This window comes from Lactuca serriola, chromosome 8 (genome assembly GCF_051521515.1).
Source record: "Lactuca serriola cultivar US96UC23 chromosome 8, Lser_US96UC23_V15, whole genome shotgun sequence".
Classification (NCBI taxonomy): Eukaryota; Viridiplantae; Streptophyta; class Magnoliopsida; order Asterales; family Asteraceae; genus Lactuca; species Lactuca serriola.
Genome location: NC_136415.1, coordinates 47,338,136 through 47,359,649, shown reverse-complemented (window position 1 = coordinate 47,359,649; position 21,514 = coordinate 47,338,136).

Below are 21,514 nucleotides of genomic sequence, written 5' to 3'. Positions count from 1 at the left end.
AACTGATTTTGCATTTGAAATATAAAATAAAAATGGAATTGAACATATGTAATCTCAGATTTGATTGTTTAATCAAGTTGATAAGAGTTACTTCATTTACATTACAATACCATTTTCTTTTTCAAATCTTTCCGTTTATACATTGAATGTAGAAGCTTTGAATGTATGCATCATACTTACTCTGGTAACTTGTTAATAAGATGTATTATTATGGTCTTGTTATGATATAGATTAGTAATTATTTGATAATCTCAATATACATTTAACTGGTTGTAATATCACTTTTTGTTGGGTCATATGTCATGTGGACGATTTTACCGCTATGATAATCTTTTGTCATGTAATGGTAGTTTGGTGTAGTTATGATGTGGATTGCAGGTATATGAGAATAAATGAGTCTTTTTGTAAATAAGTTATCTAAAAATTATTTATTAACATGAGAATTTTACAGATTTAAGAATTTTGTATTCATTTATGTGTGTATGTGTATGTTAATGTGATTGTATCTGAACATATGTTGATTCAACAATACTATTTGAGCCAAAGGTGAACTACAAGTTACATTGAGAAAAAGATTTTTGAGGTCTTTTGTGTTTTAAAATTTTGGTATGGATTGATAAGTAGATAAATGGTGTATGATGTGCTTGCTAGTTATTGTGAGGGTTAATCAAGGTGAAATATTGTCTAGAATGAGTCATTCTTGAGGCTTGAGCATACGATTCGTATTTAAACCAAAAGTATAATCATTGATTTAATTAGCAACCTAGCTTATTATACTTAAAATCTACGACTCTATATGTTAATTACTTTACTAGAATTGCTAGTATTTAGTCTTTAACGGTTGTTTGTGACATTTTGTTACTGACTGGAATTGCGGTTAATGTACAATAATAGAGTCTAGACGATGTTGTAATATCTTTTCAGATTTTGGATAGTAAAGCTTACATAGTTCAAGTATGTCTTGCTAGATTATGTTGAATCTAGAAGACATGCAAAATTTGCATTTTTTTGAAAAGCATACTTTGCAAATTTACATATTTGCCCATATCATCACAGGATGTACAACAACATATCTTGACGTCATTACACAAAGTGAGTCGTCCGAGTTTCTAAGGTTGTCTATAGATAGAAGAAAGACCTTAAGTAGGTCTGAAAATACAAGCTTGGACATGAGAAAACAAATTTTGGAAAGTATTTGTTGTTGTTGAAACATATGCTCTGGGATTATATATATATATATATATATATATATATATATATATATATATATATATATATATATATATATATATATATATATATAAAGTACTTTTTTTTAGAAAACTTCAATATTTAAATATTATTTTTGAAATCTCTATTGTATGATGGAAAAACTAAATAAAATAAATAAATAAATAAATAAATAAAAATATTGTTTTCCTTTTTCAACGAATATTTTCTATATAATTCAAAAATGATATTTGAAAAAAGAATTTTTCAGAAAAAGGCATTTCTAAAGCATTTTCATATATATATATATATATATATATATATATATATATATATATATATATATATATATATATATATATATATACTGTGTATATGCATATTAAAAAAACATGTGCATATGCGTATGCACACAATCTTTTTATTTTTATTATTTTTTGTAATTCTCTTAAATATGTCATACTCAACGCAAATATGAAATTTGGTGCCGAAATTAAATGTAGATAAAAAAAATTCATTGTTCACTCCCTCAATTTGGTTCTCAATGGATCTATATGCATATAAATTAGTATATGTATATGCTTATGCATATTAATACACATATACATATGCATACGCATGATATGTATATGTGTGATATGCATATGTGTACATCATATGCACAAACAAATCCACGTATATATACATATGCATGATATGCATATGTATATATTATTATATTTATATACATATATGTCTATTAATATGCATATGCATATGCATATGTATACATTTATAAGCATATATGCCTATGCATAAGAATTTGTATATAACATAATCATATGAATAAGAAGATTCATATGTATATGCATATGCATAAGAATAAGTATATATGTAACACCCGGTTTCGAATCGCTTCATTATTTCAGGGCTGCAGCCCAATCATCAGTTGTCTTAAGGCTTGGGAGCTTGGGGAAGAAAGGATTTGACCCTTTTTGGATGATGGGGTTAAAGTCTAAGTGATCCGAGTGGTTGATGGTGTTGCGGAGCCCAAGGGCATAATTGTAATTTGTTATCTCGGTCCTTTATGAATTTTGGGTTTGGTTTGGGGAACTTCAAGGCCTTAATGGGTTGTTAGAAGTGGAGGGCTTCTCACCACCTTTCTGTGGATATAAAGTTCGTCGGAAATGGACTCAGAATATAGAAGTTATGGCCTTCAGAAGAATTTGGGGTTTTTGGGAAAAACCCTAGTACGCGGGGTGTACATGGGTAGTACGTAGGGCGTACTCATGCGAGGGCATTTACGATGTGCGTACTTTAGCTTACGCTTAGCATAGTCAACAATCTTGGTCATGAAGGTTCAGCCTCATACGTGGGCATACTAGGGGTGTCTAAACCCTAATTTTTTTTTTATCATAGCATCCTTATTTCTTAGGGCTGGCCTCCTTATCAACCACTAAGGCCCCATAAACCCTAAAGTTGAGTCTTAGCCTCCAGTGTTGGGTGTTTGAGCCTTGGGTGAGAATTTAGTGTTCATTTTGTGGATCTAGAAGATGAAGGAGGGACTTGAAGACTTATTGTTTGAAGGAAACCTTTGAGATCCAACAATTTCACCTCCTTTTGGTAGCTTGGGAGGTATAAAGTCCCAACCTTTCCTTTTCATTTCTTAGATCTTCTTCTTGGTTCATTTTTGATCATTTTGATCATTTTGATCCTTGTGGTTAATGAGTGGGAGTTTAAGTCGTTGTAAAGTTTGTAATTGTAGATATGGTTGATTCATGGGTTCCTTGGGCATAAAGGTGCAAACTTTATGGTGGTTATGGGTCCATGCATGCATTAAGTCTAGTATTAAGCTCTTTTGAGCTCTAAAGTCCCATTTAGGCATGCAGGCACATAAAGTTGGAAACTTTATGTGATTAACCACCTTGGGGAAGTCAGATCTGAGTTTGAATCCAAGTCTTAACGGATTAAGTTGTGACATCCCAAATTCAAGGCCAGAAAAGACCGGTTTCATTTACGCTTTTAAAATAACTTAAGAGTAAATCCATTGATTTAAAAGAGTTGCGGAATTTGTCCCCAAAACAATACATGATAAAATAAGGTTTATCAAAGCATTTCTTAAAGAAATGTATTTTCATTATATATCAAAACTCGGGATGTCATGTTCCAATACAGACACAAAAGCATAAACAATAAAACATAGACCTTACACAGTTATATACAACTATTGGTCTATAAACAAAAACATCTTCACAAGTTCTCCAACTTATGCTCTCGCGCCACTACCTGTAATACAAAGAAACTGAGTGGGTAAGGCTTGGGAGCCTGGTGAGCATATCGGGTTTTCAACCCACAATAAATAATTATATTTAATTTCACCAACCAACAATAACCCGATTACCCATTCCCGTTATCCTCACTTTACGTCCCTATGACAACAACTATTACAAGGGACCTAATCTAGGATTTTCATCGGGACGGACACTACTGCAAAGGGGTTTCCTCGGCAATGAATGTCCTAAGGCAACCATGAGGGGGATAGAATACAACAAATGAACACCCAAGTTCACTACACCTACAGGTTATGAGCCTGTCAGCGTTCCACTAAACTGTCTAGAAAAATCTGTGGTCGTCATCCATATTCTGCTGGATGACTAGATCACAATCACATCGAGGCCTCTCATCATTTTTATTTCATCACACATCACTATTTTCATCACCCATGTTCTACCCAACATATTTGTAGATAAAATATACTTGTTTATATACAGCTGAAAACCTGTATAACATATTCATTTAATACTCATACCACATAACAAATAATATATAATCACATAACAAATATTTCATAGAGTATAATTTATATATGTGTATTATAGAAAGCAAATACACACTTACTCACATCATATATCTAATACGTTCATCAATACTTGTATTAAAATCGTGTATATGAAAGAGACTATGCACTCACTTGATAAGACGAAGCTCGGACAACACTACGACTCTTAAAGTGGTATTCTTTAGTGAAACTGTTATCTCTTCACACACCGGGCTTCTCGTGGGCAGAGCTTCAGCTCGGAAACTCTTTTCTTCTTGGGATCTTCGGAGCTTCGGGACTCGCTTTGGGTCTCGGGATGATACCGGGGCTTCGGGGTATATCTTGCAGGTAAATCGAGGTAATACGGGTGAGAGGAAAGAAATTGAGCAACAAAACTCGGCTGGCCTTGCTTTTTATTTATAGGAGGATGAAAATCTAAGCTCTCATCGTGAGCCACTAATGCTCACGTCGTGAGCTCGATTTCATGGCGTTCGTCATCAAGCCACTTTCCTTGGAAGATGTCTATCACCTGCTCACGTCATGAGCCACTGTGCTCACGTTGTGAGCTCTGACACATGGGTTGAAGTTCGTGCCCCGAACTTCAGAAATTCAGATATTTCACATACGAGCTCCATTTTCGACGTTCTTTATATCCACGCATAGGTGAGATTATACTCTACGACTCTTGTTTAGACTCCGTTAGCTAATTTTGATTTTAACTTTTATTATATTATTTTTAGTAGGCCGGGACAGGAAAACTCTGTTAGAAATTCATAACTCCTTTATCTGACGTCCATGTTCGTCTGTCTTTTTATCGTTGCATTACCATCGACGAGATCTTTGATTCTCGTTTAGATTGTTTTGGCTAGAAATCACTCGATCTCATATTCGAACTTTGGGCTACATACCGCTATGTCGAAACTTCGAAAAATCATAACTTCGTCATACGAAGTTAGATTTAGACGTTCTTCTTATGCACGCTCTCGGTTGAACTTATTCTATGACTTTCGTTTAGATCACTAAGGCTAAATATTGCTTTATCGTAAATTCACTATTTACGTCATGCAGTTTCGTATCGGTTCTGTCGCGAAACTTCGACAGCTCATAACCTCTTCGTTATAACTCGGATTTCGTCCTTGTTTATATTTTCGGAATCCTCGTAACGACCATTACAACTTCATGTATAGATATTGGGATTATCTAATATTTCAATTTTACTCTTATTTTTATCCTTAATTTATTTAAATCACACAATTAAGCAATAAACACATAATACTCAAATAATACATTCTTGTTATTTCAAAACGAGTTACAAAGGTTAACCTAGACTGTTACATCATCATTAATGCCTAGCCTAGAGATACGGGCGTTACATAAGTGCTTAATTGGAAAGTTGACTTTGGGTTGGTGAGTACGTTGGGCGTACAAGCATGTATACTGCACATACAAGCATCCCAAGAAGTACGCTGAGCATACAGGCTGAGTACGCCCCACGTACTCAGTAGACTTGGGCTTTGTTGTGTTTTGGGCTTTGGTTGGTCTGGGCGGTGTTAGGCCATGTTGGGCCATCTAGATTTTATTGTTGGTTTGTGGTATTTTGTTGGGCTTTCTTGGGCAAAGGATCATGAAAGGAATTAGGCCCAAATTGCAAAATTGGGCCATATTTGGAAAATTGGGCCATATTTGGGCCTTAGATATTATTCTTGGATTTTGGGCATTTGGTCATCTAGTTGGGCCTTGGCTTTGGGCGAAGCTTGATGAAGAGTAAAAAGGTCTTTTACCCTCATTTGGACTCAACGTGTGTGCTAATGGCTAGATGTTGATGAGTTGCCATTCTGGTATTTGATAGCACATGGATTATAGCTGATCTGAAGTCAGAGATTATTCGTGGAATCAACTGTTGATGGGGTGTTGTCTTGATGTTGACGGTTTGGGGAGCTTTCAGCCAATAGTTAGGGATCTTTTGTAGGATTTAGCAGTGTGAGGTGGTTTTCCCTCACTGTACTTACGGGTTTAAGGCACCAATGCCAGCCCATTGGAATGATATCATGTTATGCATGTTGCTATGCTATTTTGATCTGATAGATCGGTATCCTTGTAGATAGGATGTTGCTATGCTATTATGATCCGTTATCTCGGTATCCTGGTAGTTAGGATGATGCTATGCTTAGTGATATGTTAGATTTGCTTGTTATTTGTTCTGGTTATATGTTTAGTTGTGTATATGGTGTCGTAGTATGGGTGGGTTGAGACTACACTGCTTTGTGCTGTCAGCCAACAAACCCGAAAATGTTTATATTGATATATATAATTATCATTTACTGGGCTTATATGTTTTTGGATATGTATATGTTGACATGTTTTGTGGGGCTGGGTTAAGGCGGTCTTGCTTTGTGCTGAAGGCCAACAGACCCAGGGAGTCCCGGATAGGCTGAAGGCCAGTAGGGCGTACGAGTCAGGTCGAAGGCCCAGAGAACGTTCTAGATAGGCTGAAGGTACGATGAGGCGTACCAGTCATGCTGAAGGTTCTGTGAGCGTATCAGATAGAATGTAGGCCGATGGGGCGTTCCAGTCAGACTGAAGGCTCTGCGGGCGTACCAGATGGACTGTAGGCTGGTGGGGTGTTCCAGTCATGCTGAAGTCCCTGTATGCATGTTGTTTGTTGTATATGTTATTTGTTGTGTGTTGGTACTTTGGGGGAACTCACTAAGTTTTGTGCTTACAATTTGTTATGGTTTTAGGTTCTTCAAATGACTCGTGGCAAGGAGAAGGCATAACCGTACACATCCTTGGTTTACAAAAATTTGGATCTTGGGAGACTCTGATTCACTACAAGAAAAAGACCCTTTTACGACGCGCAAACCACGACACTCGTTGATTTATGTTACGCAAAAGAGAGTGACTTTAAAAAAGTGTCATCTCTTCAAAAAATTTAACAATAGAGGACACGCATTATTGCGTGCCCTTAAATTAGTGTCTAACAAAAAAAAACATGGAGGGCACCTATAATAAAATGCGCGTCGTCTAAGGATGTCGCTTTATAATTTTTAATGGAACGCGCGTTCCATCCTTTAACAGTAGGGGGAAATGAAATTCTGAAAAAAATTAAAAATCCCGCCTTCCTTTTTTTTCTCCTTTCCCTCTTGCCCAAATTATGGACGCTCCTTCCTTCCCCCTCCCGACATTGACTACTGCCTACTTCTTCCCTCACTTACTTCTACCTACTAGAACCACCATATCTCCCACTCGATGTTGAAATTGTTAGAAAAAGCCCTCATTATACTCTCAAGTCTAAATATTAGGAATGCAAATCTTGATTCTCGTTTGTTTTAGATTCCCCACAGATAAATCGAAAAACACACAGACAAAGAACTGTAACTTTGCTCCATTAACTTCCCGATTACATCTCGTCATCACCTTTGAAACTTCTGCGTTAGATACCTAGGTAATGCTTTTATTTTTTTCGTTTCTTCACATATCTTTTTCTAGTTTTGAATGATTTGGTGGCTCCTATGTAAAAATTTGGACCGTATCCAACAAAAAATTGGACATTTTGAATAGAAAGCGAATCTGAATCTAGCACTCTCGAAAAAAACCCTTTTTACCTCCGTTTTGATGTAACATACAGAAAAAATAGAGGATGGTGAAGAAGTAGCAGTAGAGGAAGTGGAGGATGAACAGTCGAAAATGGAAGGAATGGCATCAATAGCGTTGTTACTAGATGGGTCAATCTCGGGTCATTTTGTTCAGCTTCCCGAGTCCGTTTATTACCAGATGGGTCAATCTCGTCTTTTCGTCTCGACTTCATATCTCTTTGTAAAGCAACCGAAGACCCTCACACCACCATCTGCAAACCCTAAGCCATCGTCACTACCATTGAACCCTAAAAACTCATTCACACTCCACACTTTTGTGATTTTACTCTTGGGCTCTCATTCTCTCCTCTTGGGCTCTCCAATCTCTGATTTTACTCTGAAACGTCGATCGACATCCCCACTTCACCTACCATCCACCCAAAATCAATGCTGATTGTAACCACCTTCAAGCATGATGCCATCTCTGCTACACATCCAGAACAAGAACACACATCACTCTCAAACACCCCCTTAACTTCTTCAATGTTCTCGATGTCTTGTGATTTCTAGGGCTCGAAGCAACCTCCTTTATGTTACATTGAAAATCATTTCCCCCTCCCTCTCCCCCACCCCTTTGGTGTAATTTCTAGGGCTTGAATCAACATTCACCCATGCTGACACTCCATCTGATACACTCATCTTTCACTGTTTTGTGATCCATGGTGGCAGTAAGGGATAAAGGTTACGGCCTCATCAAGACCTCTGTACCTCTATCAAACCAGGTTTGATTTTATTATTGTAGAAAAATTTCATTCTTGGTTTTGACTGTTATACCCCTCAATTTGAAAGTTAATTTTTTTCTTCCTTGATCATTCTTTAAACCACCATAATCAGAGAATTAATATATTTAGAAACATATGAATCATAACCAGATCATATGCATGTTGGATTTTTATGCTTCAATCCAGATGTCTGGTTAAATTTATTTGACTTGTTTATTGCATTGCAGGTAGGTAGTTGATGAATGAGGCTTTCTCAGCCTCATATTGCATTGGATTTGGTTGAAAAAAATAGATGGTAAAAAGAATCAAGGATGGGGTCAAAGGAAGTAAGTGGGGAAAAGGATTCAAAATCGTCAGATGAGTACTTATCCTTTTCTCTTTGTGTCTTTTTGAATCAAACCTGTAAGTATTGTCATATATATCTTAAGTTCTTGGGTCATTATGTGACATTACTATAGGTAACAATCTAATTATCTATGCCACCCTGTTTTTGGCTGCATGTTGCATTCTTTTGATATTATTTTTTGTGTATTTGATTCAGGTGCATGATAATGTTTGTTTGGAAAGTGTGGCGGTTAATCTAACTTTGGACTTGAAGTTTCATGCTTTTGATGCTATTTTTAGTTTGATGGGAATAATGAACTCTCTACTGGACCAGTGTTTGTATGCCATCCTCAATTATACTGCCTTTCTCTAATGGAATCTTATATAAAAACAATTTAAAATGCTTAAATACCTTTTTGACGGATTTTGGGTTCTTAATTTTTATTTATTAATCTAGCAATACGAATGGCTTCTTGGCACACAATTCTAACCATTGGAGTTGGCAAAATCAGACTCGGCAACAATCTGGAAATCTACACCATGGCCAACTGATTTTGGGGTTTACGTAAGCTTTTATTACCAAATTTCTTTTTTTATAAAAAAAAGATTGTTTAATTTATTTTACTTAACTTTTTATGTGCTACGAAATACAACTTCAATACAAAGATGGGTTAGAGGAAGCTCATGGGTACTCCACTCGATATATTTATATAATAATCTGATTAAAAATGTTTTTTTAATTATTATTTTGAAAATTTATTATCAGAAAAGGTCAAGCACTACAATTCAACTGGTTATTTATGATAGGGACATTTGTTTTACATCCTGATGAAACATTTTCTGTTGACTTTGATAAGGTAGTGTGGTTGTTTTATCATTGGGATGGATGATGATGAAAAATTACTTTGACTTTTTTTTACTGGTTTGATAAATGATAGATTGAAGATGTTGTTGAGGGGTTAAGTAGGGTTGTACTAACAACACAAGGAAAAGGGGACAAAGATGCTGCTCGACAACTTCTTACAAAATACTATGTCATGACACAACCTTTAAAACTTGCTTTAAAAAAACTAGAAATGGTTCCGGTAAATTACTTATCATGTATTTACTACTATTTAGTAGTATATAACTTTAATTATCCCTTATATTTACTCCTTATTTTATTTTGATTTGTATTTTGCAGGTTCCAGTGGATATAACACCACCACTACCTTTTGGCAGAAATTCTGTTGCCCTAAGTGTCAAGTGGAACTCCCTCCAACATCTTTAGCCAATCAGGTTTGTTTTTCCTACATATATAGTATATAATACATGGAAATCAAAGAAATAAAGTGAGTAAATTGTTGGTGGAATGGAATCAGGTAAAAAGACGAATTGAATTCTTCATATCCACATACTACAAAGGAATTATGACGGTATGCAAACAATGATATTATGATTTTTATTTTTTAATTTTTTTTACTGAAATTGGATGTAAAATTTCCGTGTGATGATGAAACATGCGACTATACAACATGGAGTTTAAACTTGTGTGTTGTTGGTGAATCTGAGAGAGGAACAGTATGCCCAAATTACCTTCACTGTAATGGTCGTCTTGTGAGACGGGTTGGTTTTCATCTCAAAGTCAAAAGCACTATTTTTGTCATTACCCTTGATCAAAAAATGAAAATTTAATTTTTGACTAGTATACGGAGTCTGATGTGTACAAACAACTCTCTACTTATGTTATCTCCTGGATGCTGATCGCTGCATTGACAAGGTTATTTTTGTCATTAGTTAAAAATTTCAGATATTGATATGAAGTGTTTTATAATTGGTTAATGTATAAAATGAGTTTGGTTTCAGGTTGATGCTAAGTTGAAGGCTGCAGTTGAGAAAGAGGTTTGGTTGGATTAGCTTTTTCCACAGCACAGAAGGTTAGGTACAGGTGTGATTATGGTTGGGTCAAACTTAATGATCTTTTCACCTCAATTTAGTAAACTAAGGGATTAGAGTTGATTAAATTTAAATCCCATTTAAAGAAATACAAATTACCAGAGTTTAAATCTTTTATCAAATTCTCACTTTTGGATACAGAGCTTGATGAGAGAATGTGTGACCTAAATCTTTTATCAAATTCTCACTTTTGGAGGTGGCCATAAGAAAAGGTAAGCGAAGGGTAATTTGGTATTTGTTGTTGTTATTGTGTATTACAATACTTCCATGTATATATGTATAAATTTTGTTCTTATTCGGATTTGCCTTTTACCATTGATTTCCTTATTGAGGCATTGTACTTTGAAAATGTTAATTCTTACCTTTTGTCCATGTAGGATCCACCAGGAACAGGAAAAACACAAACAATTTTTGGGCTTCTTAGTGCCATATTACATACCAACTGAGTATCTAAGTCTCTTAACTTTGTAAGACATTGATTACTTGAGGGTATTTTTAGTAACATTGTAAGAGATTGATTACTTGAGGGTACTTATGGTATATAATGTTATATTCTTTTGTTAACATGGTCCTTAGTGCAATGAATTATCTTTATTGTTTATGGTATTTTATTTTGTATTATGAGACTTTTAATGTGTTATTTAATTTGAAAATTAGTAAATCTATCAAAAAAGTATTTTATTTCTTTTATGAGAAATTAAATGCAAATTTAATTTAAAAATTAATAAATATATAATTTTTTTTAAACATTTAAATTTACGATACGCAAAAATGTGTGTCATCTTCATTTATGACATGGCCTTTCTTGACAGGGGCTTTCTTGATACGCATTGCGTGTCATTAATACGTGCGTCGTAAGGTTACGACACACGAATGCGTGTCGTCTTCCTTTATGACAGGGCCTTCCTTGATACGCATTGCGTGTCGTAAACGCGCATCGAAATTGCGCGTCGTAAATGAGCGTCGTAAATGCGCGTCGTCTCTCTTTATGACAGGGCCTTCCTTGACGCGCATTTGCGCGTCGTCTAAGCCTTTTACGACGCGCAATGAGCGTCGTAAAAGGCTGTTTTTCTAGTAGTGATTTTAAATCATGTTCTGGAAATTATGTTTTTGTAAACACTTTTGTTATTAAATGAGTTGTTTTGAAAAGTTTAAATTTCTTGAAATTTTTTGGGATGTTTCAATATACATATTCATTAGTATATGCATATGAATAAGTATATGCATATAAGAATAAGTATATGACATACACATATTAATATGCACATGAATAAGCATATGCAATTGTATAATATGACATATGCATAAGAATAAATATACGCATATTCATAAGTATATGCATATGTATATGAATAACTATATGCATATGCATAAGAATAAGTATATATATATATATATATATATATGTAAGTATATGCATATGCATAAGAATAAGTATATGCACAAGACAATTAAATATATATGATTATGCTTATGTATATACATATACATATGCATAAGAATAAGTACATGGCATATGCATATTCATATGCATATGAGTAAGCATATGCATATGCATAAGAATAAGTATATACATATGCATATGCATAAGAATAAGTATATGCATATGCATATGAATAAGTATAGGTATATGAATAAGAATAAGTATATTACACATGCATATTCAAATGCATATGAATAAGAATAAGAAAGTCTTATGCTGTTTCTAATTACACTCTATTCATCAACACATCATCTATAGAAAAATACGAAAGATATATTACATACAACTCTAACCTGCAGCAAACATATATAGATTGAAATACATAAACACCAAACCATAATGGAAAAATAGAAACATTTACAAACATGGACAATTTTTGGTAAATAAAATCAGTAGTCCGAGACCATTTTTGTTCATATAAATTCTTATAGGGACCATAGGTGTGACATCTAACAATTGCTCTTATTTTAGACAGTCAATGGAAAATGACATTTAAAAGTAATAGTTGCTGGTTAATTTAGTTGGACTCTAAAATTGATCAAAAAGAAGTACATGATGTTGCAAAAATACAACCAATGTAAATGATGCATATCAAGAAGATGTTAAATGTTGAATACCAAGAAAACGAAACACATGATGTTGCATACCTGATGTTATTTCAACTATGCCCTCTAATTTTTCATTTCAACAAGTGCCTTTGTTGATCGGTAAGAGAGGGAAATTCGGTAATTCAGATCCCTGAGCCATATAATCCAACTTAAAACCAACATACAAATTATCATTATCTTATTACGAGTATAAAAAGTTAGAACAATATGAAAAAAAAAGAAGAAGAACTTTTTTGATGCAGTAACATACTCATTGTTAGTAAAAAATCATTAAAAGTATGGTTGATTTTTTTTATACCTATTTTGGTTTCTTGATTGCAGGTGGTTCTTGTCAAAGAAGCTACCTATTGATCATATATTATGAAGCTTTTTAGTTACCAAATTAGTGAAACTAAAACGGATACCTACTTCTCTTTTCTTAAACATGAAATGTTTAGTGAAAATTAACAAGAAAAATTGAAACAAACAGTTGGTGTGCCTAGAGCCCTGGACATAAAATCTACAACAAAAAAAACTAAAACCACGTGGAAGCTATTGATAAATTGATATTAACAGTAAAATCAAATATACAATGTTAATGTGGCATAAGCCCTAATTTTTAACAAAACAAGATAAGAATTTCGGATAAACAAATATATTATCAATTGACATAAAAAAAACAAACGAAATCAGGTTAAGCAATAGGAAATTGAGAATTTATGATAAAATCGATTGATTTACTTGATAAGTCAAAAAAATCAGTGGTGAATTAATTGATGATTATTGCAGAAAGCGTGAAACAAATTTCTTGATTAATATGTTATTCTGGTTCTACAACAAATCGATTAACGACGCAAATTGAATGAACAATAAGATCGAATGTATCAATTTATGTGAAAAACAAAGCTAGAATCAATCGTTGAGAAAATCGTGAACAAATGACGCGACGATGAAAAACCATGTGAAAAAAATATGCACCAATCTAATGCATATGTATAGTGAAAACTTTTTTGTTCGAACTGGAATTTAACTAATGGACGTTGTGTAAAAATATTTGTCACACCCCCAAACCAAGTATGGCGGAAACGTCCGGGGGTGGCGGACTTAATGTATAGTATCATAACAACGAGTATAATAGTGCTCAAAGTAAATACAACCATCATAAATATAATTGAAAAAGTTACAATGTAGCATGTGTTCACATATTTCAAAATCAAATACATTATGATGACAAAATGAAATGTTTGACGTCTGAGCGTCCCATCCTCAAAAGCTTTTGTTTATCTGGTTCAGTGAATTCATGAGATTACAAGTAGTTTCGAAAAAGTGTCAACAATTAATTTGGTGAGTTCATAAGCTTTTGAAGGTGATGCTAAAATCCTTTTCTTTGTAAAAGTGATGTTTGTTCAAGAAAAATCCAATATTTCCCTTATAAAATGCATTGTAGTCTTAAAAGTCAAGACCGAAATGTACAAGTATTTTTTCATACTTAAAGTAATTTATGCAAGTTTAAATCGACATAAAATTGTTTAATTTAGAAGTAAAACTCGTAAATCTTATGTTTTGTTAATACCCCATGTGAGTTATTATAACTATACTATGACTCAGACGGCGTCGTAATACGACGTTCTTTGGGCGTCACAAAGTTAAATGACACTTGTCACCCCAGACCTGCCGGTCTAGCTGTTGCATGCAACTCAGGTGTGGGTTTGTCAGACCCAATATAGATCTATACACAACTATCACACTCTCCCTACAAGAGACTCTGAATTTACAGGACTTTTGATTTCGTTACTTTGGAAATAACGTGAAGCGAATGTCTCACAAATTTATTAATTAACAGATTTACGTAAACTGAACTGAAAACCCCTTTTTGTATAAACCCGGTACTTTGTATTCGCACCTCATTTATATGAACTGAAAACCTTTGGTAATGAGTTTGAAATGTAAATGAAACACAAACTATACCTATTATAGTTTAACATATTTGTTTATAATGTATATGAAACGTAAACTATACTTACTATAGTTTATCATAAATGTTTGCAATGTATACGAAACATAAACTATACATATCATGGTTTATCCGAAACGTTTGTAATGTAAAAGAACCCTTTTCTATGTAAGTCGAATGTATAGCAAAAATATAACTAGGTTTATCATGCCTTGTCTTGCACTATTGGTAATGATGGAGGATTCTTACAAATCAGTGAGTATTTTCTGTTATATAATTATACCACAACAAGAAACACATGTAAAATATGAAATCCTCAAATATTAACACTTTGCTCAACATGTTACAAAGTGTGATGAAAGTTATAAGCTGTTGATTTGTTTCTAACATTTTTGCACTGTCTTAGAAAAATCACAGAAAAATAATACGAAGTCGAAAACTAAATCCGTAAACTCTGAGAGTTTAGAAATTGTGTCTAGTTTGTCCATAAATTTTATTATGATTTTTAAAAGTCTATAACTTGTGTGAAAACGTTCATATTCACAGACTTGTCCGAATTCGTAGCTACAGTGATAGACAGTTTTGTAAAAATCACCATAAATTGTAGAAAAATCGTGTGAATATGTGCAAGTAGTCATTTTAAAGGTATAAACCTGAAATATTTACATATAATAAAGTTTTGAAAACTAAAAAGTTTAAGATGTTCAAAACAGTCCGTGAATGAACATTAACTTTTCTATTGAAAGCTGATGTTTGAGTTCAGTTAAGTTGTTGGTGTTTTAACTTGTATTCCCCCCCCCCCTAAAACTTGAAGAAAACATGAAAATATGGGGGTATGAACTCACCTTGACTGATTTCAGGAGATAGATGGTGAAGAAAAGAAGTTTCCAAGTCAAGAACACTTGGGAGATGCTTGAAGAGTCGAAGATCTAACAACAATTTTGATGATGTTTGTGTAAGGAACTCATGATTTGAGTGAAGGGGTGTAAGTTAATCAAGTGAGGGATGAAATTTACTTACCAAAGGAGGATGAAAAGCTCAAAACCCATGGAGAATCTCGAAATCTTGGAGAGAAATGGAGAGATAAAAGTGTATTTGCTTTTGGTGGAGTGTTGGTGATCTAGGGAGAATGAGTAGTTAAGTTTCTTTGTGTGTGTGGGCTCAAGGAAACTTGTGGGGGAAGGATAAAAGTACAATGAGTGGACAAAGCTGATGTGAATGGTGACTGAGGTTGTCATGGAGTGGGTATGGGAGGTTTCTTATGTCATAACTTTATGTCAAAGTCAACACTCTATCACCAAATCTTACCCACTAGATATTATTCTTAGACAAAGATTTCCCTCAAATGTGTTTAAATTATGAATATTTAGGGTCTTATATGTTAAAATATGAGTGTGGGTGAAAATCCAGCGTTAAAATCACGAAAATCGAGCTTAAAACGAATTCGTGGTCGAAAACCGGGTGAAAAATGGAATTCTGCGAAGCTTCTCGGATTGGGCCGAAGGTTCGGTCCCCAACAGTCATGGACCGAAGGTGAATAGAAGCAAAATAGCCCAAAGGCGAAATGGGCAGAAAGGAGGTTCGGTCCGAAGGGGAAGGTTCGGGTTCGGTCCAATACAACTTCGGTCCAACATGTTTCGGTTCAGCAGGGTTCGGTTCTAGGGGCTTCAGTTTCTTAAGAGAGGCTTCGGTTCCTTAAGGTTGTTTTACCAATAATTTCTCCGTTTTAAGTGATTTTTGACCAAGTTAAGTGTCGGGATGCCCCAAATGGTTCTAAAAAGTTGAAAGGAGTTTTGAGAGAGGTTTGGGAGAGATTTCACATACTTGGAGAGATTTAGGAGAGATTTCACATACTTGGAGAGATTTGGGAGAGATTTCACATACTTGGAGAGATTTGTGAGAGATTTGAGATAGAGAGAGATAGAGCGAGAGAGATCGAGAGGGACCTTGTTTGTGACCTTTGCGAGTGTTTAACTTCGAAATGTGAGGTTTGTAAACCCCGTTTTGCCTTGTTATGAGCGTTATACACCCTCGAAGGGTATGTATTAATGTTTTTATCGAGTAGTTCCATATCTTATCCTGATTAGGGTTTAGATTTTCTGAACACGTGAAGGCTAAAAAATGATACTTTACATTAAGATAGTGTGTTGTACAATACTAAGCACGATGTAAACCCTAATTTATAAGGGTTAAATGAGTTGATCGATTTGACTTGTTGACTTTATTTGACTTTGACTTGACCGGAAACTGACGGTTGTCATAATATTAGAAACAAAAGATTGAAATTGGATTAAGATCCCTTAATTACAAATAAGAAATAGATTAAAATTTTATTATAAATGGTATTGAAGGAGTTAGAAGGTTTGTTGGGAGTTAGCTGGTTCGTTGGTTTGTTGCTCCAAAAGGAGTTCAGTGGTGATCTTTCTTTCTCTCTCTCTCTCTCTCTCTCTCTCTCTCTTTCTCTCTCTCTCTCTCTCTCTCGCTATATATATATATATATATGTGTGTGTGTGTGTGTGTGTGTGTGTGTGCTTAGAACATTAACTTCAACCAAGTAATTTGTAATCATCTCTTATAAAACTGCTTCAAAATGAGTTTCCTTGTGAGTGAGCACGAAGAAAGCTTTAACAATCTGCTTGTTTACCTTCACAACCATATACGAACTAACATGCGTACTTACACTCGCATCATAACAAATTTGATGGATCGTTTCAAAGTTTGTTTTGTGGCTATTAGATGGGTGGTATATTTGTTTTTGTTTTTTTTTTTGCATTTTTCCTATTGCTTCTTTAAAATTGATAGTGTTTCTAGATCTAAATTAATTTGTCTTCGTTCCAAAAAAAAATACAGCTCCATGCATTCATAGGTTGCTTATTGCCTGTGATCTTAATAGGTAGTGTCCCTCTTAGAGGGGACTACCTAAAAACAATGTTTGTAGCAGTTGCTATTAATGAAACAACCTGACCCTCCCTATAGCATTTGGTCTGACTATGGAAAATAATATCTACTGTTGTGCCTGGTTCCTTATGAGGTTAAGAGAAGCTCTGAGACAGGGTAGGGAAGTATCGTTCATAAGAAATATGGACGATGTCGTTATTTCTTGAAAAGAGAATGTATTCCCTAATTCTTATAATGAGTATACTTTTAAAAGTGTGTTCAAGTATATGCGCACAAGAGGCGTCTATGGCAGAACATTACAATCTTTTTTCTGGATGACATCCAACTCATATATTGTGTCTGATTTTGAAGAAAACTTCTGTCGGCTCACCCCCGATGCTCGTGAAGTGCTTGCCAACATCGGTCATGCGAAATGGGCAAGAAGTTATTTCTCTAACATTCGTTGGAATGTAGTCAACATTGATATTCCCCAATTTTTTTTGTGTTACCGGTAAATCAATGCAATGTACCGATAATAATGCTTACCGAGGCAATTCGTGCCTACATTCAACGGAATTTCGATGAACGCATATTAATGGCATGTAAAAATACCAGGAGAACTATTAAATTTGTTTAATTAGTTCTACAGAACCTTATTTGATCATATTTACTTTTCAGGAGGTTTGGCTATCGTTCTCACCCCGTATACTGAAATGTTGCTTCATAAAAGGATGCAAAAGTCTGTTCGATGGCAAGCAACAAAGATCCCGCCAGAGATCCCGTCTTCGCTCATGTACAACATTTATCGAGTTTTTAATTTTAAAAAAACTTTTGTTGTTGATCTGAACCGTCATACATGTTCATGTAGGAAATGGCACATTCCGGGTATAACGTGCAGTCATGCTATTGCAACATAACGTCATTCAAACATCTATGAATTACTTGATATGGTTCAAATATATTATCGGATTGATGTGTTTCAGACTGCCTACAGACACAAACCGTGCACCCTCTTCCCCTCCCATCAGAATGGGAAATAACAGACCCTTTGATTGCAGTTTTATTGCCAATGTAATTTCAATTAATTATGTTTGTAATTTATCTGTTGTGTGTAATGAAAAGTATTATTATTGCCCTAATATTTGTTACATGTTACAAAGATAGAAAGAACATTATTTACAAGTACCATTGTAATACTAACAAACAAGCAAACATTACATATTAGAAAGATTAATAAGTGTTACAGATGGAAAACTAAGTTGATGAAATTAAAACTTACAAGTTGTACACAAAAATTCCAAAAAAGAAAATCCCACTCAAATTAACGTTATCTTCAAGTGCATATTTTGGATTTCAAGTTTCTTCTTCGATCGAAATATGTTACTGATTATCAACGAATTATTGTCTTTTGCTTTGTCAACCCAATAGATAAACTCAGATACTGGTCCCTGAGAATTTAAGATCAAACACATGACATATATCGTGTAAATTAATATTAATTCAAAGAAAAGTAATAAAAGGATAACCCACATACCTCCTTAGGACAAGCGTAAAAAAGCTGTCCTGGGTTATTTGTAGTCGTTGATGTCCTTATAATACGTTAAGAGCCATAATCGTAGTATGCAATTTCTTTGGATTATGTGAAATGAATTTTTGGTAGTAAATTTAACAAGGTAAAGAGTTTGGACTTGTTAGATGCATTTTATATGCATCTATTAGCCTGTGTTAGTCACTATCTTCTTATAAAATGCTAACTATTCCCCTTATTTTGTTATAGATTGTGTGTTTCTCATTATGTTTGTAGAATGCTCGTACTACTCACTTTTGTTATGATTTTGCAGGGCAAATTAACAAGGATTGAGAATACGACAGATTGAGGATGCATTTGATGGAGCTTTGGAGCTTGGAACTAGTAGAGGATGCTGAGGTGTAACACCCAAAGTCAGAAAGGCCAAGAAAAGAAAGAAAACCCTAAGTTTAGGGGTCAACTCGGCGAGTCCAAGGAGGAACTCGGCGAGTCGGAGCGGGATTCGGGTCGAGGAGTAAGTGACCGACTCGATGAGTCGGCCAAGGGGACTTGGCGAGTCTGGTATGTTCAAGGAAAACCCTAATCCTGGGAATTGTATCCTATTTAAAGGGTGTTATGTCCCTTCCTCAACTTCCTTATCATCCTAGAGAGCCAGTAAACCCTAGAGCTTCCATAATTTGAGAGAAATAGCTTGGAGGAAGGAAACTTTGGAAAGGAGCTTGAGGATTAAGAAGGTTGCTTCAAAGCGGAAGTGTGGATCCAGGATCTACTTCAGTTTGTGTCCATCTTGGAGGTAATAAGCTGCTATTTCTCCCTCCTTTGCATCTAGATCTATTTTGTGTTATGAGATTTGGGGGTTTTATGGTTGTTTGAGACCCAATCCGAGTTTGGGGCCTAGAAATGTAGTTGCCACTTCAGATCTAGTGTTGGGATGGTCCAGTATGTCTTAAAGCATCAGTCTTTGGGTTGGTTGTTAAACCTCTTTGTCTTAAAACCTAGTTTATGGTGTGTTTAGTCTAGATCTTCTTCTCTACACGTAAAGTTTGCAACTTTACGTGAGGAATGGGCTTGGGAAGGATAGATATACAGTTTGGAGCCCCTGCATGGCTTGAAAAGCCACTGAATGGATTAAGATTAGGAACAACTCGGCGAGTCACATGGGTAGACTCGGCGAGTTAGATGAAGTTGGGCAGGAACTCGGCGAGTTGGAAGAACAACTCGGTGAGTTTGTTGAAGGATGTATTGGACTCGGCGAGTCTGTTCTTGGACTCGGCGAGTCAGGTCGCGAAACCCCAAACCCTTCGAGTTGAGACTCGAATCAGTGAGTCGAATGGAGACTCGGTGAGTTGGTCAGGTCAGGACTCGGAAATTGGTAGACTCGGCGAGTCATGGACTGACTCGGCGAGTCGAGTCGCGAATAGAAGGACTCTGAACATATGAACTCGGCGAGTCAATAGGGTGACTTGGCGAGTTGGGTTGACCTGGAAGGTTGACTTTGACCAGGACTTTGACTTTGACCAGAGTTGACTTGGTTGTCTTTCGGGGGTCAGTTAGACTCAGTGTTGCTTTGATATTGGTAGCTCGGGGAGCGAGTGGAGTAGGAGTTCTGTGAATTGCCGGGCAGCAGCTAGTGGGTTCATCAGCCAGTTCAGCCAGTGCAGGTGAGTTTCCCTTTGTATGAATGGGTCTACGGCCACAATCCCGGCCCATGTAGTTATGAGTAGAAGACCCAGGGGTTAGCCCTAAGCACAGTATGCTAGTGTGATATTCGGGACGAGGTCCAATGATAGAGGGCGAGTGCCCAAGGAATGGTTTATGTGATAGTTTATACTCGTTGTCTGTGTGATACTTGTATGTGCCTGGTAGGGAGGTGAGTGTGGGCGAGGTCCCGTATCTCACCAATAGCAGAGTGTGGATGGTGTTCCACATCTTAGTAGCAGCAGATCAGGGGCGAGGCCCAAGTTAGGGAAGGAGTGAGGGTGGGTTGGGCCCGTACCTCACTACCAGCAGGAGTATGGAGGGGTTCCGTGACTCATCAGTAGCAGGACAAGGGCGGGGCCCAGAGATAGGCGAGGCCTTAGGACAAGATCTGTTAGTATGTGTTTAGCTTATGTGATGTGCTGTGATATGTTTATGTGCTATTATATGTTAGTGGGCGAGGCCCTATGACAGGCGAGGCCTAAGTGAAACAGATCTGTATCCGAGCGGGGCTCGAAGCCAGGCGGGGCCGTTGTAACGAGCGAGGCCCGAGGTAGGGGGCGTGGCCTAGGATAGCGGGCGTGGCCCAATATGTGCAGTATGTGGTTATGCATGGTATGTGGTAGGGTGGGGAACTCACTAAGCTTCGTGCTTATGGTTTTCAGTTTTGGTTTCAGGTACTTCCGGTAGCGGAGGGAAGAGCTCGGGGTGATCGCATGGCACACACCATAGATTAGGCAGCCTGGGAATGTTTTACTCTGACAA